The sequence below is a fragment of the Manis javanica genome, chromosome 12 (assembly GCF_040802235.1).
Source record: "Manis javanica isolate MJ-LG chromosome 12, MJ_LKY, whole genome shotgun sequence".
In the NCBI taxonomy this organism is placed as follows: Eukaryota; Metazoa; Chordata; class Mammalia; order Pholidota; family Manidae; genus Manis; species Manis javanica.
In genome coordinates this window covers 108,095,077-108,118,370 of record NC_133167.1, presented here as the reverse complement: position 1 = coordinate 108,118,370, position 23,294 = coordinate 108,095,077, and the positions used below count along the sequence as shown (strand labels likewise).

Genomic DNA, 23,294 nt, shown 5'->3' with positions numbered 1-23,294 from the left:
CCCATCTGGTGGGGGCGTGGACAACGGGGAGGGAGTGTCTGTGTTGGGGGCCAAGGTTATACAGGAAATCTCCTTCTTCTCAATTTTGCTGTGAACCTAAAACTACACTAAAAATTTAAGTCTAAAAAAATGAGACTGAACGCCTCCTGCAGAATGCTATTATAAGGATTGAATTAAATGAGGCATTTTATAAACTGCAGTTGAGCCGAGGAATAAGCCTTAACACGCAGAAGCACTTATCTTACCAGCTCGTGGTCTGCCACCCCCCTGAGGCCTTTTTACCCTGTTCTTGCCATAACAGATCATAACATATCTGTATCATCTGCCAAACAAATTTCAATTGTTCAACTCACATTTACTGAGACTCAGTACTAAGTATCGGACATTTCAAAGGAAACGGAGGAAATGATCCGGTGTATCACCTATGAGCATCTGTCTGCTGTGGGTGTGAAGACAAACACAGGGACAGGAGAACACAGGCCGGGTATCAGCAAGTGATGTCACCAGGCGAAGCTGGCCCACGGGTGGACCGTGAGTGGCCCGCGGCTCACACTGCAGAGTTGCACTAAAACAGGGTCAAGACATCAGTTGCTGTGTGCCTCCTTTGCTCTGCAGGCAGGAGTGGATAAAAATAATGAAGATCACGGTGTTAGTACTGTATTAGCATTTCCTAGGCCCTAGGTACTGGGCTCGTTTAATCCCAGTAAATAGGCTTATTGCATGAGAAAACTGTGGCCTGAAGAGGTTAAACAAACTTCTGAAGGTCACAGTTTTGAAGACGCAGAGGCAGGATTCAGAGCCACATGTCCCGACAGAGTCCTGTCCTGTCCCACCTGCACCGACCGCCTGCCACCTCAGGTCAGCCACCTCCTCATTGCCTCCTCTCCACCCACAATCTGGAGACAAATCTCCCTCCCTGTCCTCAGGTGACCACTGGGATTGTGGAATTATCTCCACCAGCTTCAGCAGCTATGAAAATTCAAGAACTCACTCTTCTGAGCTGACTCAATGACTGGATCGATGAGGGCCCCTTCTCTGACTAAGCCAAGGGCTTGGGTACGTAAGGTGGACATGGGCAGGAGACCAACGTTTAACTGTTTAGTCACAGCACATTAGCGCATTATCAGTGAGGCCACCGAGACGACACATGAACCAGGGATCCCAGTGCGGGACAGGTGGGGCAGGCTCACACCTAGACCCAGGTGCAATGTAGTTCTATCATCAGGAAATACTGAAGCATTTACTGGGTTCTAATTTCTAGGAAAAACTGGAATTTCTTCTCAAGATTTTTCTGTGCATAGTATTCAAGGACACAGTATTGCTTTCCAACAGCCTTTCCTGGGAAGGAATCACCTTTTTCTCCTGCGGGCAGCTGGCCTCCAGTCTCGTGGAGAGCTGGTGAGACTGTGCTCACAGGAGCGCCACACACAGCCTTTCAGTGGCTTTGTACCTGGTTTTTCCTTGACAGCTCTGTCCTGACCTGACCAAATATTACATGGACATTCCTAGAGGGGTTTACGATTTGCAAAGTGTTTTCAAATTACCCAAAGTATATTCATACCAAATCTATAACGTTGGAAGAATGGACATAGCAACATATAAATCCTGTAGCCAAGGACATGCAAGGGGCATCCTCAGTGGGACATGGCCACTGAAAATCAGGGCCCCGAGGGAAGCCAGCTCTCTTGGCTTCGCGCATCCCACCCTTTGTGCAAGCAGGGAATGAAGGGTGTCAGCGCACAGTGGTGCACCTACATCCTGCCTGCACAGTAACAGCCTCTGCTCTGTGCACCTGCGCACTAAGCTCAGCCCATGTCTACTCCGCATAGAGGCTGATGCGGTCTTAGTTCCACTCACGCCAGACCCCTCCAGGAGACACTGACAGATTCTGTCAGCACTTGATTGGCATCTGTGAGCCCTGATCCACTCCTTATCACTTTGCTTAATACATGTACAGATGTACCACTGAGCATTTACTGAGGACATGCTATGTGCCAGTTAAGCACCCCATACACAACAGGGACACGTATTGTCTTTGGGTCACAAGGAGCACCGTGACGGACAAGGCACGCCAATATCAGGGCCAAGACTTTGCACTCGTTTCCTAAAGATATGTCTGGAGGAAAAGCGGTGAGTGAGCCTCTGCAATGCACTTTCCCTTCTACTATGTGCCATTTTGTGGGGTTTGTTCCCCTGAATCCACAATTTCACCCTTTACAGTTTACTTTCCCAACACCTTGAATTAGCCGCCTTTACTGCCACCTGAACTGCCATCCATTCAAAATCTAAGGCAATATTTTAATTCAGAATAGTTCCCCTGCCTGCCTACCTCTCCACGGCGCCCCATCAGCATCCCCCAAGGCCCTGCCCTCTTTCCAGGGAAAGGAACCACCATGCCTTTACACTTTCCCATTAAATACACCTGTCACGTTCCTGTCCTTGCTGTGCCCACAGCTAGCCTCCCTCCCCATGGCCGCAGTAGCATTTCACAGCATCTCCAACCCGGGGTTTCTCCTTCATAGCCTTTCCTGTACACGGGTCAGCCATTCCAATTGTAGTTCTTCCTCAACAGCTGTCTTTGGGCCCCCACCCCGACTTCTACATCAAGACTCAATTCATCTGTAACTGACATGAACAGTCTATCTTTGCCCAGCCTTGGACCAATGGTATATGCCTTGATTTCTCCAGAGAAACCACTCGCTGAAGACTGCCCGGTTGCTCCTTGGCACCGTCAATACTGTGTTAGAGAAAAATGGCCACCAATTGTAAATATTTAGTCTTCAAGATATTTTCACAAAGAGCTTTGTTGCTGTTCTTCTTACAATATCATTTCCAACAGTACAGACTTTTAAAGTTGCACTTCATTTCCAAATTAATTCAGAACAATAGATTAAAAGGTAAAGAAGGCAGGAAGGAAATACATACTTGGAGTCAAACTAAAACCGTTTATGGGCAATAAATGCATGGACAGGTCTGGACGTCCACAGCCCACTTCCAAAGCTGACTCTTTACTGCAACATTTGCAAAGGCTTAAGAATAATACAATTTTCTCTCAAAGCAACTGTGAACGTTGGAATTTGGAAGCAGAGAAATCTGTCCTGCGTTGTAGAAAAGCTGATTCCAAACTACAAAGGTGCTCTGGACTTCACAGGGGGTGTCACGGGAGATAACAGATCTCATGCCCACGGCCCAGTGATCCACAGGGAGCCCCTGTGTGTCTCTTCCTGGGCACCCCCGTCTCTCTCCCTCACACAGTTCTTCCTCCCACACCAGGCCCTATGTTTCCTCTACTCTCCCCCAGCCTCTCTTCCTCTCTTTAAAATGTTCAACACTTTTCTTTTTTCTCCTGACTCTCCCCATCTCTTTCTGGCCTTTACCCTTACTTGCCAGGATGTGGAATTCAGTTATTTCTCAGAGAAAACGTTATGTGTTAAAGGCGGGCTGTTTTGCCTTGCATGTGACCTGCGATTGATTTTTTCCTCCTGACAGACAGTGGGGCTAGACTGAACGGAGACTTTCACTACTGTTCTATACAAAAATGCTGCAGCAAGTGCCCCTGCCGGCTCCTGAATCCTGCCGTATCCGGGGGAGGTGAGAGTGACCTGCTTTGGAAGATGGTTAAGTACACAAATTGCCCGTGTTTGCTCTAGGACGGCATGAGACCCCTTGCGGACGGCCCCATCTGGCCATCTGCAACAGCAATGCGACAGACGGTGGTACCCCCGCCCCTCTTTTTACTTTTATTGTATATTTTACAGCAGTTTTAGATCCACAGGAAACTTGAGAAGAAAGTACAGAGAGTTCCCACAAACACCCCAGTGTTCCCCCTGCTCAGCCTCCCCCATTATCCATGTCCCCTCAGACGGACATTTGTCACAGTGACAGGCCTGCCCGGACACGTGCCCATTGCCCAGAGCATACCGCCTGCATCAGGGTCGCTCGGTGGTGCACACCCAGTGGGTTTGGACAAATGTGTAATGATGTGTGTCCCCCATTGGTGTCACACAGAGCGGTCTCTGTGCACCGAAACCCTCTGCGTCCCATCTGTGCCGACCCCTGACTTACTGTCCCCATAGTTGGGCCTCTTCTGGGATATCCCAGAGCTGGCATCACACAGCGTGTGGCCTTTGCACACTGGCTGCTGTCACTCTGATGTGCATTTAAGGCTCCTCCACGTCCTTCCTGACTTGACAGCTCATTTCTTCTCAGCCCCGATCACTGTGGCATTGTCACCATTCCACTGACACCCATCTCTCCCCTCATGGGTTAGTGGAAACTCAAAACTGCTCCAACACCCAAGTGCTTCTCGTGAAGCCCTGGTAGTCAGAGCATTCTTCTGTTAGGTTTTCATTTTACTTCTAAAATAGGAAACTTGGATGGGAATGAAAGGCGACCTCCTATTAGGAAGCAGTGTTCACACGCATGATCTCACCCCGTCTTCAGCAGGCAAGGGCACCTAGTGACCGTGATGGCAGTAGGCGAGGGATGCCCCCGGGGCGGCCTGCCTGGTTGGCGGTGATCGGGGGCCTGAGCTCAGGACTTCACATGTCGCATGTGCTTTCCTGCTCTGCCCTTTGCCTCCCGCACCTTCTCTGTGTGGCTCTGACTGGTTGTAGTTCTGAGGAATCTTTGAAAGAAGACACTGTGGGAACAATGACCCAGTCCCGCCCTGTGGCCCGCGAAGCCCCAGAGATGCTGATCGAAGAGAGGTGCTGTGTTCTCTTTGCCTGTTTTCCATGTTTCCTTTGGATATTAGCTGCCCACAATACCCCTGTCCTACGGCTAGGAAAAGAAAGAAGCAGGAGCGTGTTTAGGGGACGCTTCCAAAATTATAGGGGCTTCAAGCCACAGGGACTCAGGATTTCATTCACAGTGGCCAATATAGGTGTGTTCTTCCAGTGTCTAACTACAGATACCAATTTGCCATTTTCACAAAACCACTGTTTATCAGGTTTCTTAGAGTATAAGAAACAGAGGGCCTACAAAACACACACCCACAGGCGCCCCCTCCCCAGGGGTTCCTGGCCAGCCGGTCTGAGAGGGAGCCTGGGGAATGTACACATTAGGTGCTCTGCATATGCTCAGCAGCAGGAAATTTTGAGAAGTAGTATTCTCCACACCTGCACACCTGCCATACAGACGCCTGGAGCATGCATGCAAATCAATTCAAGCCAGCAATTATCTGCCCCCTCTCCCAGTGGATGCGAGTTGCTGGCACTCAGCTCCAAGGATCCCTGCAGAGGACGCTTTTTTTCAGAGTAGCAGGAGAGGCGTCAGAAATGGAACCGGCTGGGATCCTCTATAGTTTGGCTGCATGCAAAGAACCCAGAGCTCACGGCGGGGAATCACCTGCACCAGCTGTGAGGGCCGCCTCCGCCCACGTGCAGGTGGCGTGTCACAGTCTCCCTTACACACGGAGGAGACCGTGGTCCCTAACTGTTGGCAACTGCTTTTAGCTACAGAGCTGGAAGCTGAGGATGGCGGCAGAGGTGAATTCCCGGCTGATGTGCACCTGCCCAGATGGCGCCTCTGGCCTCAGTCCCCCAGTTTTGGTGAGAGAACTTCCTCACCAAACACCTGACACATCCCCCCAGGTAACAACTCGGTGACTCCCGCATGCAAGGAAGAAAAGTTCACGTTGGTGTAACTGTAACAGTTGTGGACTGAAGAGTTGCGGAAGGAAATAAATTTCAGCTTCGTTCACCATTTTATATCACAATGAAGCAGAGCTGGTTTTTGACACAGAAGGCTGTCGCGTGGAGCTGCGCGTGGCCGGGGGGAGCTCCCGGAGAGAGCCACGCACAGCGGAGATGCAATGGCACACTCCTTTGTGACGACATCGTGGTCAGTGACACACGCCAAGATACACAGATTTCATGACTGTGCTGAGCTCACTACATCCCACTGTATCTTCCACGTGATTGGGAGGGAGTTTAAGACAAAGCTGCTCGGGCACGAAAATGGTCTCCATGGTGATGGCAATGATGTAGACGATTCTTTCTTCTTTGCTGGCGCAAGATATGGGAATGAATCTCAACACTGGCTGCCCCTTTCCCTGCCGAACTTGCCGGAAAATGCTAGAACTGGGACCGTCCCCCACCGGACAGAGCTCAGAGTTGGCCTCCTCTGTCCACCACGGGCTCCCCTGGACTGGTGCAGCAGGACCCTCAACACGCAGCCCACAGCCAGCCTCTGGCGCCCACCCTGCCGTTCCTACCCAGGATGCCAAGCTTTCTAGAGGGGCATTGCCTCCTGTTCTTACCGTTGCACGGGATTCCTTTCTAATGCTGACTCACCTTCTGCCACTTTAGTTTGACCTTCGTTTTCCTATCATGGATAGGCTTCCAGCATCTGTGTTCTCCCCCCAACATACTCAGTGAAGCACGGATAACCCAGACACCACTGGTGCCGTCACGACTCCACAACTGTACTTCTAAGATATAATCAGAGGCCAGGAAGCAAAGCGGGCATGATGACCTCGCACCGCTGCGGCTCCCTGACCAGGTATCCATCGTCTGTTCTGTCGGCGAGCTAGTGCCACAGTCCTGGACAGCTTCAGCCCCCGACCCACCTCTGTCATTCCCATCATTCGCCCCAAACTCCGACGGCTGGAGCCCCGCTCTGCATTTTCCTACCACCCCTTTGATCTTGGTACTCATTGACATCCCAGATTCTTGAGTCTGCACTTCAGGTACCACTGCGTGGCAGCCACACACACACAGCATACACAGCTCGTCTCCCTCTGCACCCCCATGTCCTCACCCGCGGCCGGGCCTCTGAGTGAACAGCACCGGCTCAGTGTGCCTCCCCCAGGGCTCCTTAGACACCACAGCTCACAGCCCCAGCCCCACAGCTCCAGCTGCTGCCGCCCTGGCGTCTTGGACTCGAGAACCCACACTGACATCCTTCACCAGTAAGCACCGTGTGTTTGAATTCTAAAAGGATCACGTGTCTTTGAATAGAAGCAGGTGCCATGAGGAGCAACAGCAGGGTTACAGTCTAGTAGGATAACAACTCAGGGATGTGTGATTGGGACTATTTCCCACTGTCTCTATGCCTCTTTCCCAGGATATAAACAACCAAGAGACAATTAAATCAGTGGCTTTACAAGAGAAATGGGGGGAGTGGGGGTGGGGGTTCAGCAAGGAGAGGGAGAAAGCGGAAGCAGCAATGCACAATGTCCTTTCCGGAGAAGTGCTGCTGGAAGCGTTCAGTTTCCTCAGCCTTCTCCTTCCCGCCCCCCATAAACCTCTAGGGTGTCTCTCTTCAAAGGCTCTAAGTGCTCACCTGCTGCCCTTGATCAGCCTCCCTGCCTCCTGAGAGCTGTGTCTCCGGCCTCCTGAAGGCGGCTCGGTTCACCCTCTTCAAGGTCCCTTCCAAATGCTGCTTTGACAAGGAGTCACTGCTTCTCCCAGACAACCCTCAAAGCTGCAGGAAACACAGGGAGAAAGTGTCTCTGCCTCCCGTCCAGAAATATTCCCATTTTTCATGCCCTTCAATACACGTGGGTTCTCATGTCAAAACCGACATTGTTCAGAGAGCAAAACGGAGGGTTCTTAGGGCTTTGCGTTTAGGTTTCTGTCTTTGCATCATGCTTCCCCCTCAATGAGGGTCACTACTCTGTGGGCCAGAAGCACCGGCTCTTACCAAAGGCGGAGGACCCTGCCTGACCTTTACCATATGCATCAGCCTCAACCACGGAGGAAAGGAGACCATCAAGATGGAGTCAAACAAGCATTTCTGGTTTTCACTCAATGGTGACATTTTTGAGAGTGCGTTTGTCGACTTGATATTGAAAATGACCCTGCTAGCTTTTTTTCCCCTGTAACAACAAAAAGTATTGAGCAAGACTTTATTTTTACCTGAGTTGCATAATAAAATTCTGATGCTTCTAAAGAGAGTTTCTACCTTGTGTTGAACTATGTTGATATAAAAGTAATTTTGAAGGCAAAAATAACATGAGTTTTCTTTTAATGTATTTTAAAGTAAAAATAAAATTTCTGTGCCTCAGATTTTCTTTATTCTCAAACTGTGGTCCAAAACCTACAAGAAGGATGGGAAGATCGACCCTCTTGATTATCTGAAAACATCCAGGGGTTACGATCAGCCGGATGACCATTCTTGTGCCCTCTAGGCCCACCAGGGCCTTTGCACTGCTGCAGTTTCTGGAGCAGATGGATGGTGACTTGGTACTAACTCAGAGTTGCATTTACAGAGCAGTAAACTGGTAAAAAAAAAAAACGAGAGAGAGAGAGAGATAAAAAAAAAAATCAAGCCTAGTTACCTAAGCTTCATTTCAACATGACCTCCTGGACTATGACCTGTCCGAGGGCGTTGTTGTATCTGTCTCCCTTCCACAATGCCAAAGGTAAAACACTATCTCACATACACTTGGAATTCAAAAATATTGTTTGAAGGGAGAAAGACACAGAAAGAGGAAAGTTCATACGTAGGAGTAAAATCAAGGATCATCGGGTCTCGGGTCCCAACACAAGAGACAACGAGGAGGTCTAGCTTGGCCCCCTCACTACAAATGCAATTCTACCTGTAAGAAGATGCCCTACTTTTTAAAGTAAATGGATTTTTATTTAAGAGATGGAGAGCTATTCCCCAAACATCATTTCCATAAAAATAGGTTGACGCAAATGATGCCTTTATGACTAAACTTGACGTTACTAATGAAGATGTTTTCTCTTTAACGATGTAGCTGCATCGCTTCTCAGTTTTTGTATAGGAATGCTTTACTGGGGGACAGAGATCATCTGGGCTCACTTTACGGATGTGTACCTGGTTATGAAGTTTCTCCAGCTGGTTCATTCCATTCTCAGTGGCCCTTGGCATCATTCCAGAAATCTACTGCTTAAATCTTTCTAGACAGTTTTATGAGCCACTTACAGTTTCACCAAAACCATTCACACTAATTGTAATCGGTAACTTCAGTGCCATACACACTTCCGGCTTTTCATATTTGGCAAGTGACATCATCGCATCCTTGCACCATGGTTTCCAGAAGGGTCACGTGCACTTTGGGTGGGAACCTGGTGACAGGAGTCTCCGCTATGGCTGCATCTGGGCACGTGGCGGGGTGACTATGTAAACACCCCAGAAAGACTGAGCTGTGTACTTTGAAATGCTCTCCGAGACTTGCAGTCAGAGGAAGGGAGACATCAGAAGGCACAGCCAGCCAACTTTGTTTTACTCATCCATGGCAGACATGTCCTCTGGGCAGCAAAGCAGAGCACGGCACTGCCTGTGCCACGGTCTGCGATATTGGCCGAATTTCCAGTGTTGCCACGTGCCCGCGCAAACTGACAGTTTTTCTCCCTTCCCTTCCCACCACCCTGTGCGAGGCTTAGAACTCAGGCTGGAGCCCATACAGTCCTTTACATGTAGACTGCTTCACATTTTATCCCAAAGTCCTAGTTAGCTCATTGAATTAATGCCAAAATATTGTTTCAAACTGAAAAGACTCTGCAGTCTGGAGCATTTACATTCTTTTCTATAAGCAACAGGGTTCTCATGATATATTGGCACAGATCACAGACTTTCTAGAATAACTTTGAATTCTGATACTTCAATTTATCAGTATCTCTTATTGTAATGATTGTAAGAAAGACTAGGAAAGGAAAATCAAGATGTACCTTAAAATACCCTTGAAAATATTGAAAATTTCATTTTCCATTCTTAGTCAATATTTGGAACAACTCTAAGTTAAAGTCATAATAATTCCCCAGGAGGTGAAGGAAAACGAATTTATATAATACTGTAAAAAAAAAAAAAAAAGGAGGAGGAGATACACATTCTAAAGGATACAAAAGGGATCTTTATTCAGCGTAGACTATGATACTATTTCTTCTTCTTTTTTTTTGGCCAAATATCTGGTTCTCAACTACTTCTATGCCCACTATTCCTTAAACAAAAACAAACAGGGTGTGCTGTGTATATTTTTTCCCTGCATTTGGAATATTGAATGATTACTTTTGCAAGTCACTTATGTTTTAAAATAATAAACACTAAAATGATTTTGTAACATAAAAAGTTTAAATTAAAAATGTATATATTTATGCAAATTCATCACAATAGACAATTGACATATTAAAAAATGAAAATACAGAAGGTCACAGTGAAGTGACTTTCAACTTTGTCTCACTTCCTGAATGTCAGCTTTGCCATGGAAACGGAATCGCAAAATAAGACTGGCTTTATGGCACAAAAATTGTAGTTGCCTCAAGATTGCAGTAATTTTCAAACCATCCTTGGAAAACACCCATTTATTTTTCACAACAAAGTACATGAGGCTTTAGCTCTCGAGTAAGGTAATGTCCCCTCTCTCCTGTCAGCCCTGTACCTGGGGTTATGGAGCACCATGGGTACGTCACTTAAATACATGCGCTTATGCATAGAGGAAAACAGTTTTGTAAGCTGCCAATATTATATTCTTTGCTATGCTAAGAACACTTAAGATACCAGAGAAAACGGTCTATTTGGAAATGGCCTGGAAAACTTCGCTTTGTCATCGTCACAGAAGGGTGACTGCTTTCTGCTGACAGTGAGCTGTCAGTCCACGCTGGCAGCCACGGCAGCCACGGCAGCCTAATGGAAGCAGACCTGCAGGAAGAACTCAGCGGCCAGAGTGCCAGCCCAGGCCCCCCACTCATGTCTTGAGTGACCTTGGTGGTGCCCAGGGGTTGAGCTGCGGGGGTGGGCGGGAGGGGAAATGCTCACGATCACCGATCACCTCCGGCACGCCCATCTAAGCATCCTTGGCTGGGGAGACGGTCAGCACCCCGAATGTCTGGAACGCAGGTCTGCTTGGTTACCATGTGGCTCGGGGATGCTATTTCTGTCATTAGCAGGCACTGGACCCACACCAGAGATACTATCCCTCTGTGTGTAGGACCATCTTGCGTACACTGAACAAAGCAATCTAAAGCTAAGATTATTGCTACATCTAAGAACATTCTACGACTTTTAACTTGTATTTTTTCATTAGATCTATGCCTTATTCTTTATAGTCAGATCCCGAATTCTAGTAGAACCTCTACTGAAATACAGAAGGAAAAATAACAAGCCTTGAATTCCAGAGGTCCTATCAAATCTTGCTTTCCACAGTTCTAGCATGTATTTCTATCAGAAACTTTAAAAAGCCCTGTTCAATAATGTAATAAAAAATTTCCCCAATACTGCTGGCCTTATATTACCAACTCTGTGTCCCAAGACTGCATACCATGTTACCGATACTCATATTTACAAGCATTTGATCTAGTTATGTGCTAATTAAATGCAAAAACCTCTTCCTGAGGGTCTTGGCTGCCTCTGAGCATTGCAGAACTGTTTTGAGGAAGAGTGTAATTAATCAGGATGCTTTGGGGGAAAGGTAAATAGAGTGAGCTCATTTCTAGCATTGTCCTCTTAAAGGCTTGAAGTCAGCCCAGAAATGAGGTAGAGACATTTTCTCCATATTTCTCACACTGAAACCTCAATTGTGTATCCTGAAGCAGATGGAATTAAGATAGTGCAAAAAGAAGCGACTTTTTTTTTCAAGTCAAGGTTTAATGTTTATTTTTTGATATGTAAGATTTTGTAAATCATTCACTAGAAGGAGAAGGAAATGGAAAACTAAGCATCATTTTCTTCTTTTTCAACAAGCACTGCTACTGCACCATTTCCATGGGCCTAAAAGGAGCTAGAATCTCATAACCACTGTACTGCAACCAAAACAGAAAACGTGCACCTAGTGTTGGAAAGGGAAATGCTGGTTAATTCCTGGTAAATATACTAGATATCACAAGGGAGTAATTATAGGAAAACTGCTCATGCTTATGATAACTGAGGGATTTCATATGTGAAATTACAATGCTTAAGTGATATCCTACGACACAAAGAAAAATCTTTGCAACTTCATCTAGTCCTCAGAGGAAGCCCTAAAGTAGAACTATTGATCCTCTGGCTAATTTTATCTCCCTTAACGGGATTGCTGAGGCAATCCCTGTTTCAATTCTTGTTTGAAGATTCTCGAGTCCTAATAACTTGTGGCAGTGAGTTCCACAGCTTAATGATAAGACATCTCATTAGCCACATTTATCCATTTCAGATACGTTTCTTTTAAGCATACATTTTAAAATCTCTTCCAACAGCAGCTACCAGGGAGATCTTCTGGGATAAATGAACTTATGCAGGGTGAGTCTGGGCTGGCTGCGAGGAAGTCAGCACACCAGAGAAGACAGAAGGACGCACCTGAGTGACTGGCTGTCCTTTGCATATTGGAAAGGCCTCAGGCTAAGTGCTTATCGAACAGACCACGTACATTATCATCTCGCTTCCTGGGGACTTGCTTCTCGGCACTTGGGGCTGGCTCTCTGTCACGCTGGCAGGTGTTCCTGGGAGCTCCTCCTTCGCTTTCAGTGAACATGATTTACGTGCTTCCTATTTCATCATCTCCTGAACCTATTAATACCTACAGATTCCACCTACAAATTATTTCCCCCAAAGGAGGACCATGGGATTTTCTTTGTTCCGAGGAACTGAAATAATTGCTGAACATATTGCTTCTTGATGGCACTACTATGTGTCTTTTTCCCCCCAAAAAAACAATCTTGGAATAAATACTGTATTTCTTTTTCCTACTTCCCTCCAGCTGAAATAATTTTTTTATGAAATAAAAATTGACTTGATGGATTGGAAGAGTCTGATGTGGCTTTAAAGGTAGGAAGGAAGGAAGAGGGGGAAAAAAATAACACAGCCACTGACTATCCTACATGACTTTGGGAAGTTTGCCTAACATCTCCGAGCTTCACAGGCTTTGGGGAGGATTCAGTGAGGCAGTCCATGTGGAAATGATAGCATAACGCCTGACAGAGGGATATTATTACTATGTTCAGTTTGCCTGCAACCTGGTCCAAAACAAATCCAAGCACTGAAAGCTGTACTAGGTACTATATTAGTCCTTTGACCTCTTCCTGCTTCAAATTTTCTGAATTAAGATACTCTTCCTAAAGGGAGTGAGCACTTACAATCACCAAATTTTCGTTCAAACAATAATGCACACTGGTGTGTTGCAGAGAAAGGCTAATAGCAGGGGATGTCAATGCAGAGTTCCCTGGCCTTCCTGTGACACAAGCCCTTAATGCGGATTCGTTCTAGACAAGACTGAGCAAAGGCAAAAGGCAACAGGAAGAGTGTGGGAGTAGCTTTGCTGAGATCTAAGGAAACCTCCCCTCCATCCCGGACACACAGCACTTGACTGAACAAATTGATCGTGCATGTTTTAAAATGCTTTGCACGAAACACTAGAAACTGGATGGGGTATTGCGTGAATCTCTCTGTCATCGTCTCCAACACACCTGCAAGGCTTGCCACACATGCTCCCTTCCATCCCTCAAAGTGATGAGGGTGAGGTGACAGGCTCTCTGCAGATCTGCCTTGGCATACGTTATGTCACAAAGATGTCAGTACAAAAACAATCCCGCAAGGTAGTCCATCGGGAATGTAGAGTGTGGGCCAATCCCAGACGTGTTCCTCAAAGATGTCAATCAGGCTAAACTGAGAGCTTTTCTCAACACATGCCTGTAGATTTTGGTGTCGTCCCAGAGGCAGCTATTCTCAGGGGCACTCACGCACGCACTCATATTCTCAGTCTCTGGTAGGTGTCCCAGAAACCTCAGTGGAGAGTGAAAACAGGCACCCTATTCCCTCAACAGGATCAAAGTTCAGAGTTGGAGAGATGAATTTATTTAAAGCACAAAATAAAAAAAAAAACAAAGAAGTACGTCACTAAGTAAGCTTACAAATGGAGTTACAGATGAGTGACAACATAGGAGTGGCTGACCTACGCGGGCACCTCGGTCTGCTCACCAGAGAGAGCACGGATTTAGCAAAGCCCTGAGATGGGTGACAACGGAACAAAAGAGAGACCAGTTAGGAGCCTATTATCCTATCTAAATTAGAGATAATGATGCTTTGGACAGAGGAAATGTAGATAAATAAAGTAGAGGAATTTGAAAGAAGTTTAGAAAGAAATATTTTAAAATGACTCCCAAATTCTGGCTTCAATAACGAATGCTGTATTTTTGCTCATAGACACAGGGAATTGTCGAAAGACCTAAGTTGAGCAAGAAGATTCTGAATTCCTACCCAGTCCCTTCAACACCAGGCTTACCCTCTCCTTCTCTGGAGCAGGTTCAGCCCCCACATGGCCGACTGCATTTTCAGAGACCTCACATCTGTTCAGGAAGTCCAGGCAGGAGCTGGCTGTGATGTCCTGAGAATAACTCCAACTTCATCAATAGAAACGTGAGGAGGATGAAATTTCCTTCTTCACAACTCTCTCCAGCTGTGATATTTTTTCTCTCATTCATTTACAGCACAGGACTCGGTAGTGGAACGGGTTCGATTCCATTTTAGTTCCTTATTGCTGTAGGTCATAAGTCCAACGTGGGTCTTTTGTGGCCTAAGATGAGGTGTTGGCTGCCTGCATTCCTTTATGGAGGCTCTGGGGTAAATGTGTTTCCTGATCGTTTGACTTGCTGCAGAATTCGGTCCCTTGAGGCCATGTAATCCAGGTCCACGTTTTCTTGCTCTCTGTGAGCTAAGACCACCCGGGATGTTAGTTCTGCTGCAGTTCTGGCCTCCTGGCCCCCCTCCTTGCCTTCAAAGGCAGCAGCGTTGCCCTCTCTGAGTTCTTCCTCCAGCCACATCTAGGAAAGGGTCTCCCGTTTACCGTGAGTCCCACCTAACCATCAGCTCCCCATCTCAAGTTCCCTAAGCTTAGTCATATCTACCAATTCCCTTTTGCCTTGTATGATGATATATTCATTGGTTCCACAGACTAGGGTGTGGATATCATGGGGGGACAGGAGCTTCACTTTTCTATAACAGCTTCTTATTCATCATTGCCACCCCCAAATAATTTTCTCTTTTTCTTGCTAAAACTCTCTGGTTTCACAGAAGTAGTGAGTGAGGGATAGAAACTGGTGACACAGATTCTGTCATCCACCAAATTCCAGGTCTTACCTCTTCTTCATTTCTTGAAGAAGTCAACTCCTGTCAGATCACAATTCATGTCACACTTCTTGGTGGCAGTATCTACAGCGGTGGCTGTCCAGGGCTCTCTCCACTCTGTACCTGGGCCCTACCCTTCAAATGCCTTGGCCAACACCAGTCCTAAACCACCTAATCCCACAATTGCACCCTAGTCATTACTACTAAATTCTTCCACCTCTTCCTAATCTCAAGGTCAAGCATTCTACGCTGTACCTTCATCCTCTCTTCCAATCTCATTCTTACTTACATCCTGACTCGAGTAGTATGTCAACACTACTAATTGAGACCTTCAGTGCAGTCCCGCCAACCCCTAAGCCTAAACAGCAGGGAACGGAATCACAATGCCAGACTGACTCTGAAAACCTCACCCTCACAAGCTCTGTCCTGTCTGGCAAGATCTCACCCCTCGCCTACCATTTTCTGCCATTCTGGCCCAGTATTGGAGTAGCTGCATGTGAGTGGAGAAAGCACACAGCTTTCTGACATCTCACTTCAAATATATGACTGAACCACAGTGAACCCCAGGAATACCCAGCGCTGAGGCCATCAGCAGGATCCGAAACTCCATCACTACATGGATTCAGCTGCTTCTCTTCATTCCTGCTAAAAGGCAACTCCTTGCTCCTGTTCCTTTCTAAAGGGAGTGTTGCAATGTATGAACTGGCATCCCTTAGGATTCTCCAGAGAAAAGGAACCAATAGGGTGATTGATGTGTGGATGGCTGGCTGGCTGGCTGGCTGGCTGGCTGGGTGGATGGATGGATGGATGGATGGACGGATGGACGCATGGATGGATGGATGCATGGATGGATGGATGGATGGATGGATGGATAGATGGATGGATGGACGCATGGATGGATGGATGGATGGATGCATGGATGGATGGATGGATGGATGGATGGATGGATGGATGGATGGATGGATGGATGGATGGATAGATGGATGGATGGATGGATGGATGGATGGATGGATGGACGCATGGATGGATGGACACATGGATGGATGGATGCATGGATGGATGGATGGATGGATGGATGGATGGATGGATGGATGGACGGACGGACGCATGGATGAGTGGATGGACGCATGGATAGATGGATGGATGGATGGACAGATGCATGGATGGATGGATGCATGAATGGATGGATGGATGGATGGACGCATGGATGGATGGATGGACGCATGGATGGATGGATGGACACATGGATAGATGGATGGATGGATGGATGGATAGATGGATGGATGGATGGACGGATGGACGCATGGATGGATGGATGGATGGATGCATGGATGGATGGATGCATGGATACATGAATGGATGGATGGATGGATGGACACATGGATGGATGGATGGACGCATGGATAGATGGATGGATGGATGCATGGATGGATGCATGGATGCATGGATGGATGGATGGGTGGATGGGTGGATGGATGGAAATATAGATAAACAGATACATTGGCACACAGATAGATGGCAAATAGACATATTTCAATGAATGGACTGATGTCACCATTTTGTGAAGGTACAAGCCCAAAATCTCGCTGGCAGGCCAGGCTGGGCAGGAGACCCAGAGAAGAGTTCTCATGCAGCTCAGCCTGCAGGCGGTCTGCCGATGGGATTCCCTCCTCCCAGGGCACGTCTGTCTTTCTTCTCTTAAGACCTTCAACTAACTGAATGAGACCCACACACATTATGAACATTATCTGCCTTACTCAAAGTCTACTGACTTAACTGTTAATCCCGTTTGAAGAATACATTCATAGTAACACCTAGACTAATGTCTGACCAATACATAGGTACTGTAGCCTACACAGGTGGACAAATAAAATTGGCCACCCCATTACCAAGATTCAGTATACACCCTTCTCCCGAACTAACTTTTCCCATTAGTTAAAAGACTCTATTGATCCCCTACGTTCACCTCCATTTACCACTATTCCATTTCTCTCTGGCCACTGAGAGTAAAATCCCTTGATAAGTTTAATGGCTTCACTCCTTTTTTTTCTCTCCTGTCAGTTGGGCTTTTGCCCCCATCATTACACCAAGTCTTCTTTGTGTCAAACTTACTAATACCTCACACTGTTAAAGCAAAGGGTCTGATTTCAGGCTTTATTCTATGTCACCAGAGTTTGATGCAGATAAATGCTCCACTTTGAATCACAGTTGTTCTAGTGTTATCTGCGCCAAGCAGTACAGATTCACTGTACCTCCTTTCTTGGTCTGCATTTTGCTGTCTCCTCATTTATCTGACCTCTTAATTGGGAAGAGCAAGAGGCCATGGTCCTCAGGCCTTTTCACTGCTAAACTGTACTCCTTGGTGAGCTCATCTGCTTGCTTAGCCTTAAAGACCAATTACATGCTGATGACTTCCACATTTACATCTCCAGCCCAGATTTCCCCTTGAACTCCAGGCATCTAATAGCAAACAGCAGGTCTGTTTATCCAGTTTATCCAAGCTCAGAAACCTTGGACCTGCATGAGCCCTGCCTTTCTCTCATATTCCTACCTAATTCTCAGCAAAGCCTGTCATCAAAGTCTTCTCTGAATGAAGGGTCAAGGGCAGCTGTGGCTCTGGCGGAAAAGCGTGTTCCAACCCCGGGACAAATAAACCAGTGAAATCGGTAAAGCTGAAATCAGTCAAAGGAGAAGCTAAACTGAGAGAGATCCTTTATTTACCCACAAGAGGCCTGGCTCCATTTGTCACGTGCTGGCAGCCACGCTTGCTGAGACCGTTCCTCCCCAACCCAGCATGGGCTCCCTCCTGCCCAGCCCCTTCCACAGGCAGCACCCCTGTGCCAGGCCAATTGCACAACAGAGGGGAGGACAGAACAGCTTCTCTCCACCCTTTGTCCCTGGGGGCTGCAGGAAGCAGCACCTATGAATATGGAAATGGACTAAGGCCAGGTGAGGGATCCTGGAAATATTGCGGTTTTACCCACAGCAGCTCTTCTGTCTGCATTGATGACACTGTCCTGATCGCAAGACAACTCAGAATCTAAGCAACTGTTTAAATTGTTGGGGCTTCTTACTGTGCACTGCATGCCCTGAAACATGCTATGAATTAAAATCAAGCAAAAAAAACTAAGATAAACCATTTACAAAAGGAAAGTTTTGACAGAAATGGAAAAATCTGACTATGAGTTGAATATTAGATAATGTTATGTAATCAATACAATTTTCTTGCATGTTGTATTGGCTTTGAAGTTAAATAGGAGAATGTCCTTTTTCTCATGAGATAGATGCTGAAATACCATGTTGCCACTTTCAAATGGTTCGTCTACATGCCTTCATGTGTATATGTGTGCATGGATATGTGTGTGTACAAAAACAGAAAGTCAAACATTTGTGGCAAAATGTGACAAGTTAGTAAATGTAGGTAAAGATGATGATACAATGATAAGGGTATTGTGGTAACATTCTTTCAGCTTTTCTAGATGTTTAAGTTTTTGCAAAACAAAGAGTTGGAGGAAAATGCATGTAGAATCCAGCCATTTCTGAAGCCATCAGGACAACCTCAGCAGTCAAAGGCATCACCAACTCCAGCCTGATTTGCCATAAAAATCTCTTAACTTTTCTTCCTTCTACTGTCCTTGCCTTTTTGTGACTTTATAACTATTCACAACAATCTTTTTCAAATATGAACCACATAATTCAGTTGCTTTGCTGAGAGCCCTCCAACTGAAAAGCCATGTCCATGATTAAAAAACCCAGAATAATCTAAGCAGCCTCCCACCACCTTCTTGACCTAACCTACTTCTCTCTCTTTTTGCTCACTTCACTAAAGCCACCCGAGTCATCCTTTTCCTGGAATGCACCAGGCATGTTCACTTTATTCTTCAAATTTTATAGACCTCTGCCCGAAACATTTCTCCTCCAGGTATCCATATGAATCGTTTCCCAGTTTCTTTAGATCATTTCTCAAATAGTTCCTCTCTTTATGGCCTTCCCAGACCCATCTAGCAGAAACCCCAACCCCTGATCCCTCCCCCCGATTTATTTTTCTCCATTATATTCATCACCAACTGGCATCTTTTATTTCTCCATGTGTTTATCTACTTGCTCTAGAATGTAAGACATTACAGCAATGATTTTTACTTAAGTTTATCCACTGTCATTCCCCAAGGTTTACAACTTTGCCTGGAATCTAAAGGAGTTCTAAGCACTGAGTAAAGATTCAAAAATTCATTGAATATATAAATGTTTCCACATAATGGTACAGTTTGGTTAGGTTGGGTTAGAATAAAAATAAAAACAGACATAAAGACAACTGTGCTACTGATTCCCCTGGGACATGAGTTAAACCAGATGCACGTTCTCAGGATTCAACCGTAACAGTTAAGTCAAGTTTGGGCAGTCATCTGTCAGTGGTTTTCACTGTAATTTTGGAGGTCTTCAGGAAAACATACAGTCCATTCAGCAAAGTGGTTGAGGTTCCTGGATTCAACAGAACTGAAAAGTTCATGTCCTATTTTTCAGAAATGATTAGATTTAGGGGCATAGAAACGGAAGTTTACAGGAAGCTTCTATACCCAAGATTGGAACGAGTGACCTTCCATTCCTGTCCCCTCCCCTACACACACACACACAACCTGTGGCCTAAAATCCAGGGCACCCTGGGAGGCAGCCTGTGATTTGTTTCCTTTGCAGCTTATTTCTGCAGTGAATCTACACCCAACCAACCTCACAGGCCTCCATGAGTGATTAGGGTTGGCACTTCATAGACAGATTTTGAAACTTCCCATTCCCCTTTTCATGGCTGTGTGGACGATTCTGTGACTCATGACATTTTTCTGACTGGCAGAATAAATGGGAGATCAGTTAGCTCCACTCTCCTTCCCATGAGCCCCCAGAGGCTTCCTGGACCTGGCCTGGGACGCCGGCCTGGAGGTGGAAGGCTCTGAGGTAGTGTGCGGGAGCCTGCCTCCGGGCAGAGAAGCTGCCAGGTTGGATCAGCTGCCTCCGTTCTCTGCAGGATGTCAAAGCTCCCTTGAATCACCCTAAAACTCCCAGCACTGCATCATGGAGCCCCCCTCTATGCCAGTGAAAGATGCCAAAATAATTGAGGTGCCCTTCACTGGGCTCATCAGAGTATGGACAGAATCGTTCCTGGAAAAATTAGCTGCAGGAGCAAATGATCAACATGTACCCTAGACCTCTCCCTCTACAAAGCTATGCTGTGGCCAGGCCAGACTCAACTGGCACCAGTACAGTCAGTTAAGGAGCCAGCAAGTGGGTGACGTAGGGGCCTGGCTTGTGCCATTAACCCTTTATCCACTAGGGTGCTCAGTGACTGCAAAGGACAGCATTAGGGCTCATTCGTGGGACCCAGATTCCGACCCATCCTAAGACCCTTCTGACGAGCGACAGCTGGAGACAGAGGCGATGCTGTCTATGACCTGCAAATCCCCTCATCCCTTCCTGATAGGAAGACCTTAAAAAAGCAAAGGTCCAAAATCTCAAAGTGTAGCTGACAGGCCTTTAACTCTACATCTTACGGATCATTTTCTTAAGTAAGTCAAGGCCGAGGATGTATTCCTAGATGTTGAAGGGCTATCATTTGTCCCACTGTCCCATGGCTGGTGGCTTCCATATCTGCTGAAATCCTAATATTGGTTTCTCAGCTTCATGGCTGCATTCTGGAAATTCACCCCAATACGATTCAAGATTCTGGGGGAATTACAGGCTCTGAGCTGACGTGAAGGGCCATCCTTGGCTTCCTGTCTTTTTCACTCTTTTTGAAGATGTGGGACCACTGACAGAAGTTTCCTCATTGGGAAGACTGCCCTTTAAAGATGCTTTCCTCTCAGACATTCACTCACACTTTCTGCCTGTGATGTGCAGACCCACTGTTCTCTGTCATGTCCTGTCATTTTTAAGGAGAGGGTTTACGATAATGCCCATGTACGTTGTCAATTGCAATACTCTCTCAAATCCCTTTTGGCTCCCGTGGAAATGAGGATCCTAGGCAGAAATGTACTAAACTGAACATTCACACAAGTACTTGCACCTTATAAGGCACACGGTGCTGTACTTCCCAAGGGTGCCTCGAAAGAGGCCTGGGCCTGGGGTCTGCCTGCTTCAGAGGCTTTTCAAGAAGAGAAAAGAAACCAGACTTCTTGGCCATTTCTTTGTGGCTTCCAGACTTCATCAGGGAAAATAATTCTTTGAATCTCATGAACTGGAAGAAACAAGCAGGAATGCACCTCACCTGGCTGATTCCACAGACTAAAGCTGTGCCTTTGGCGGGACCGCCCCAGCCGGCTGGCCCGAGCTCAGGCAATCTCTCTGTTTCCAGAACATTTGCTTTTCCTTCTGCAGAATTGATTATTCATCTCGTTCCGGCCAATCGTTCTGGCTCTGTGATTACCATCGCATATCAACACACGAGGGCATTCACAGATTTCACAGAGGCCTCAGAGAGCGGGACAGCCTGTCTCGGGGGGGACTGGGAGAAGCCAAATGCAATCACGGGGCTTCCCGTCCCTCTGGAAGCCACAGAATCACGTTAGTCTTGTTGCGCTGGAGTGAATGGGCAGCACACAGTATCTTCCAGATCATTAAAAATTTTTATTCCAAACAGAAGGGAACGATGTAGCCAAGTCTGTGGCCCGTCAGCAGAAACAGAAGAGCCCATTCAGAGGTTCTGCCTTGTCCACCCGCAGCCTCTGCGGCCAGTTCTCCGGCCTCAACGCCATTCTCAGAATGGGTTGTGCTGTCTCTTCAGCCCTAAGACCTGGCTCAGGGTCAGAGAACGGGACGTGTCCAGAAGACAACACTTCAGACAGAAATCATCACAACACGTGTGCCTCCCAGGGGTGGAAGAAGACACGTGATGACTGAGGAAAATAAGGACAGAGTCTGAGCTGATGGCCGCCCTCGCACGCACAGACCATCACGAGGAGAAGTGCTTGAATTTCCTCTAGGTAGCCCCAAGACCAGCACTGGAGTCAACGTAGGTATTAGAGGGGTGCATGAAAACCACCTGATGATTAATGCCAGCCTTCCAGCGTGCCCCCCTGTGGGCTCACTGACTGCCTGCTGGGCCGCCACAGGCATCTGAGCACAAGATGGAAAATGGCACGGATGTGATGGCTCCCATCCTCACGTGCACATAGCCTCAGATAAAACATTTATACTAGAAAGTATGTTCCCTCAACCTTACGACCCCATTCATTTCAGCCAAAGCACTGCTCCCCGTGCATCCCAGGGTCCGTCTGACGGACCAGCGCCTCTCCATTTGCCACAGGTGCCCCCCCACACAGTGGGGGTGGTGGGGAATGGGGAGCAGACAGTGGCAGAGGAGCCGTCAGCTGCCGAGAGCCCGTCTTGGCTCCTGCCTTTCTGTCCCATCCACCACCGGGCACGTGGCATAGTACAGCTGCTCTGCGTCCCCGCTGCAGACACACGTCTGCCCGTCTGTGAGTTCTGAGAGGGACGCAGAGCCCCGTGGGTCACTACATCACTGCATCTCACCTTTTCTTGCTGCTCAGATCAGGATTCCCGAAGACAGTGGATGCCGTAATACAACTTTTATGTCAGACACACGCTCTGACACCTTTCACTTCTTGTCCGTCAGCAAAATGCGTGGCTTCTCCCCGTCTGCCTCAGGACCCCCGCTTGCAGGGCCCACAGCCAGGCCACGGCGGCACCCACCTCTTCAGGACACGCTGCTTACTCGCTTTTACTTGAACATTCTTAAAGTCACACTGAACGTTCTTCCAACACTTATTTAGCTTACAGCGTCTCTAAATGACAAATTAATGAGGCACTTCACTTCCCCTCCAAATTCTGTAAGTGTACTTTTTGCTAGTCACCCAAACACATTTGTGCAATGTTGCCTTCTTAAAAGAAATGTTTCCCTGACTAGACACTGGCTCCCCTGCTGAAATTTTCCCCAGGTAATGTCTTGACTTGAAAACCGAATGAAAATAAAATAAACTTTGCTTTAAATCCCTTTTCTTTTTAAAAAAATGCATCATTATTTGAAGGCCTCTGGGACTGTGTATTCAAATTAGATCAATAGGCAAAATTCAATAAACAACAGGAGGGTGTAACAGCCCTTTAGGAAATGTGAATACTTTAGATGTCCCAGTTAAAGTGGCCGAGACAGGACACTGAGAAGGTCAGGAGACCGTGGGTACTCAAAGAAAAGAAAAATCTGATAAAACAGGGAAAAGCAAGGCTCTGCCAATGGCCAAAACTGGATCATAATTCTTTTCTCCAAAATCTATGACTAGACCTTATTTCCT

General features: G+C 46.8%; 1 long non-coding RNA gene across 4 annotated transcripts in view; it reads right to left on the bottom strand.

The window, feature by feature from the left end:
• LOC140844829 (uncharacterized) overlaps positions 1-23,294 on the bottom strand; it is a 197,037-nt gene that overhangs the window by 156,757 nt on the left and 16,986 nt on the right. Inside the window, exon 4 of one of the 4 annotated variants that reach the window (XR_012123327.1) lies at positions 7,312-7,428. The exons of 2 other annotated variants lie outside the window; for them this stretch is intronic. This is a non-coding gene — a long non-coding RNA (uncharacterized lncRNA). Of the gene's footprint in view, positions 1-7,311; positions 7,429-8,010; positions 8,225-23,294 lie in introns of those variants that run through there. One more of the 4 variants, XR_012123323.1, reaches the window with a different exon arrangement.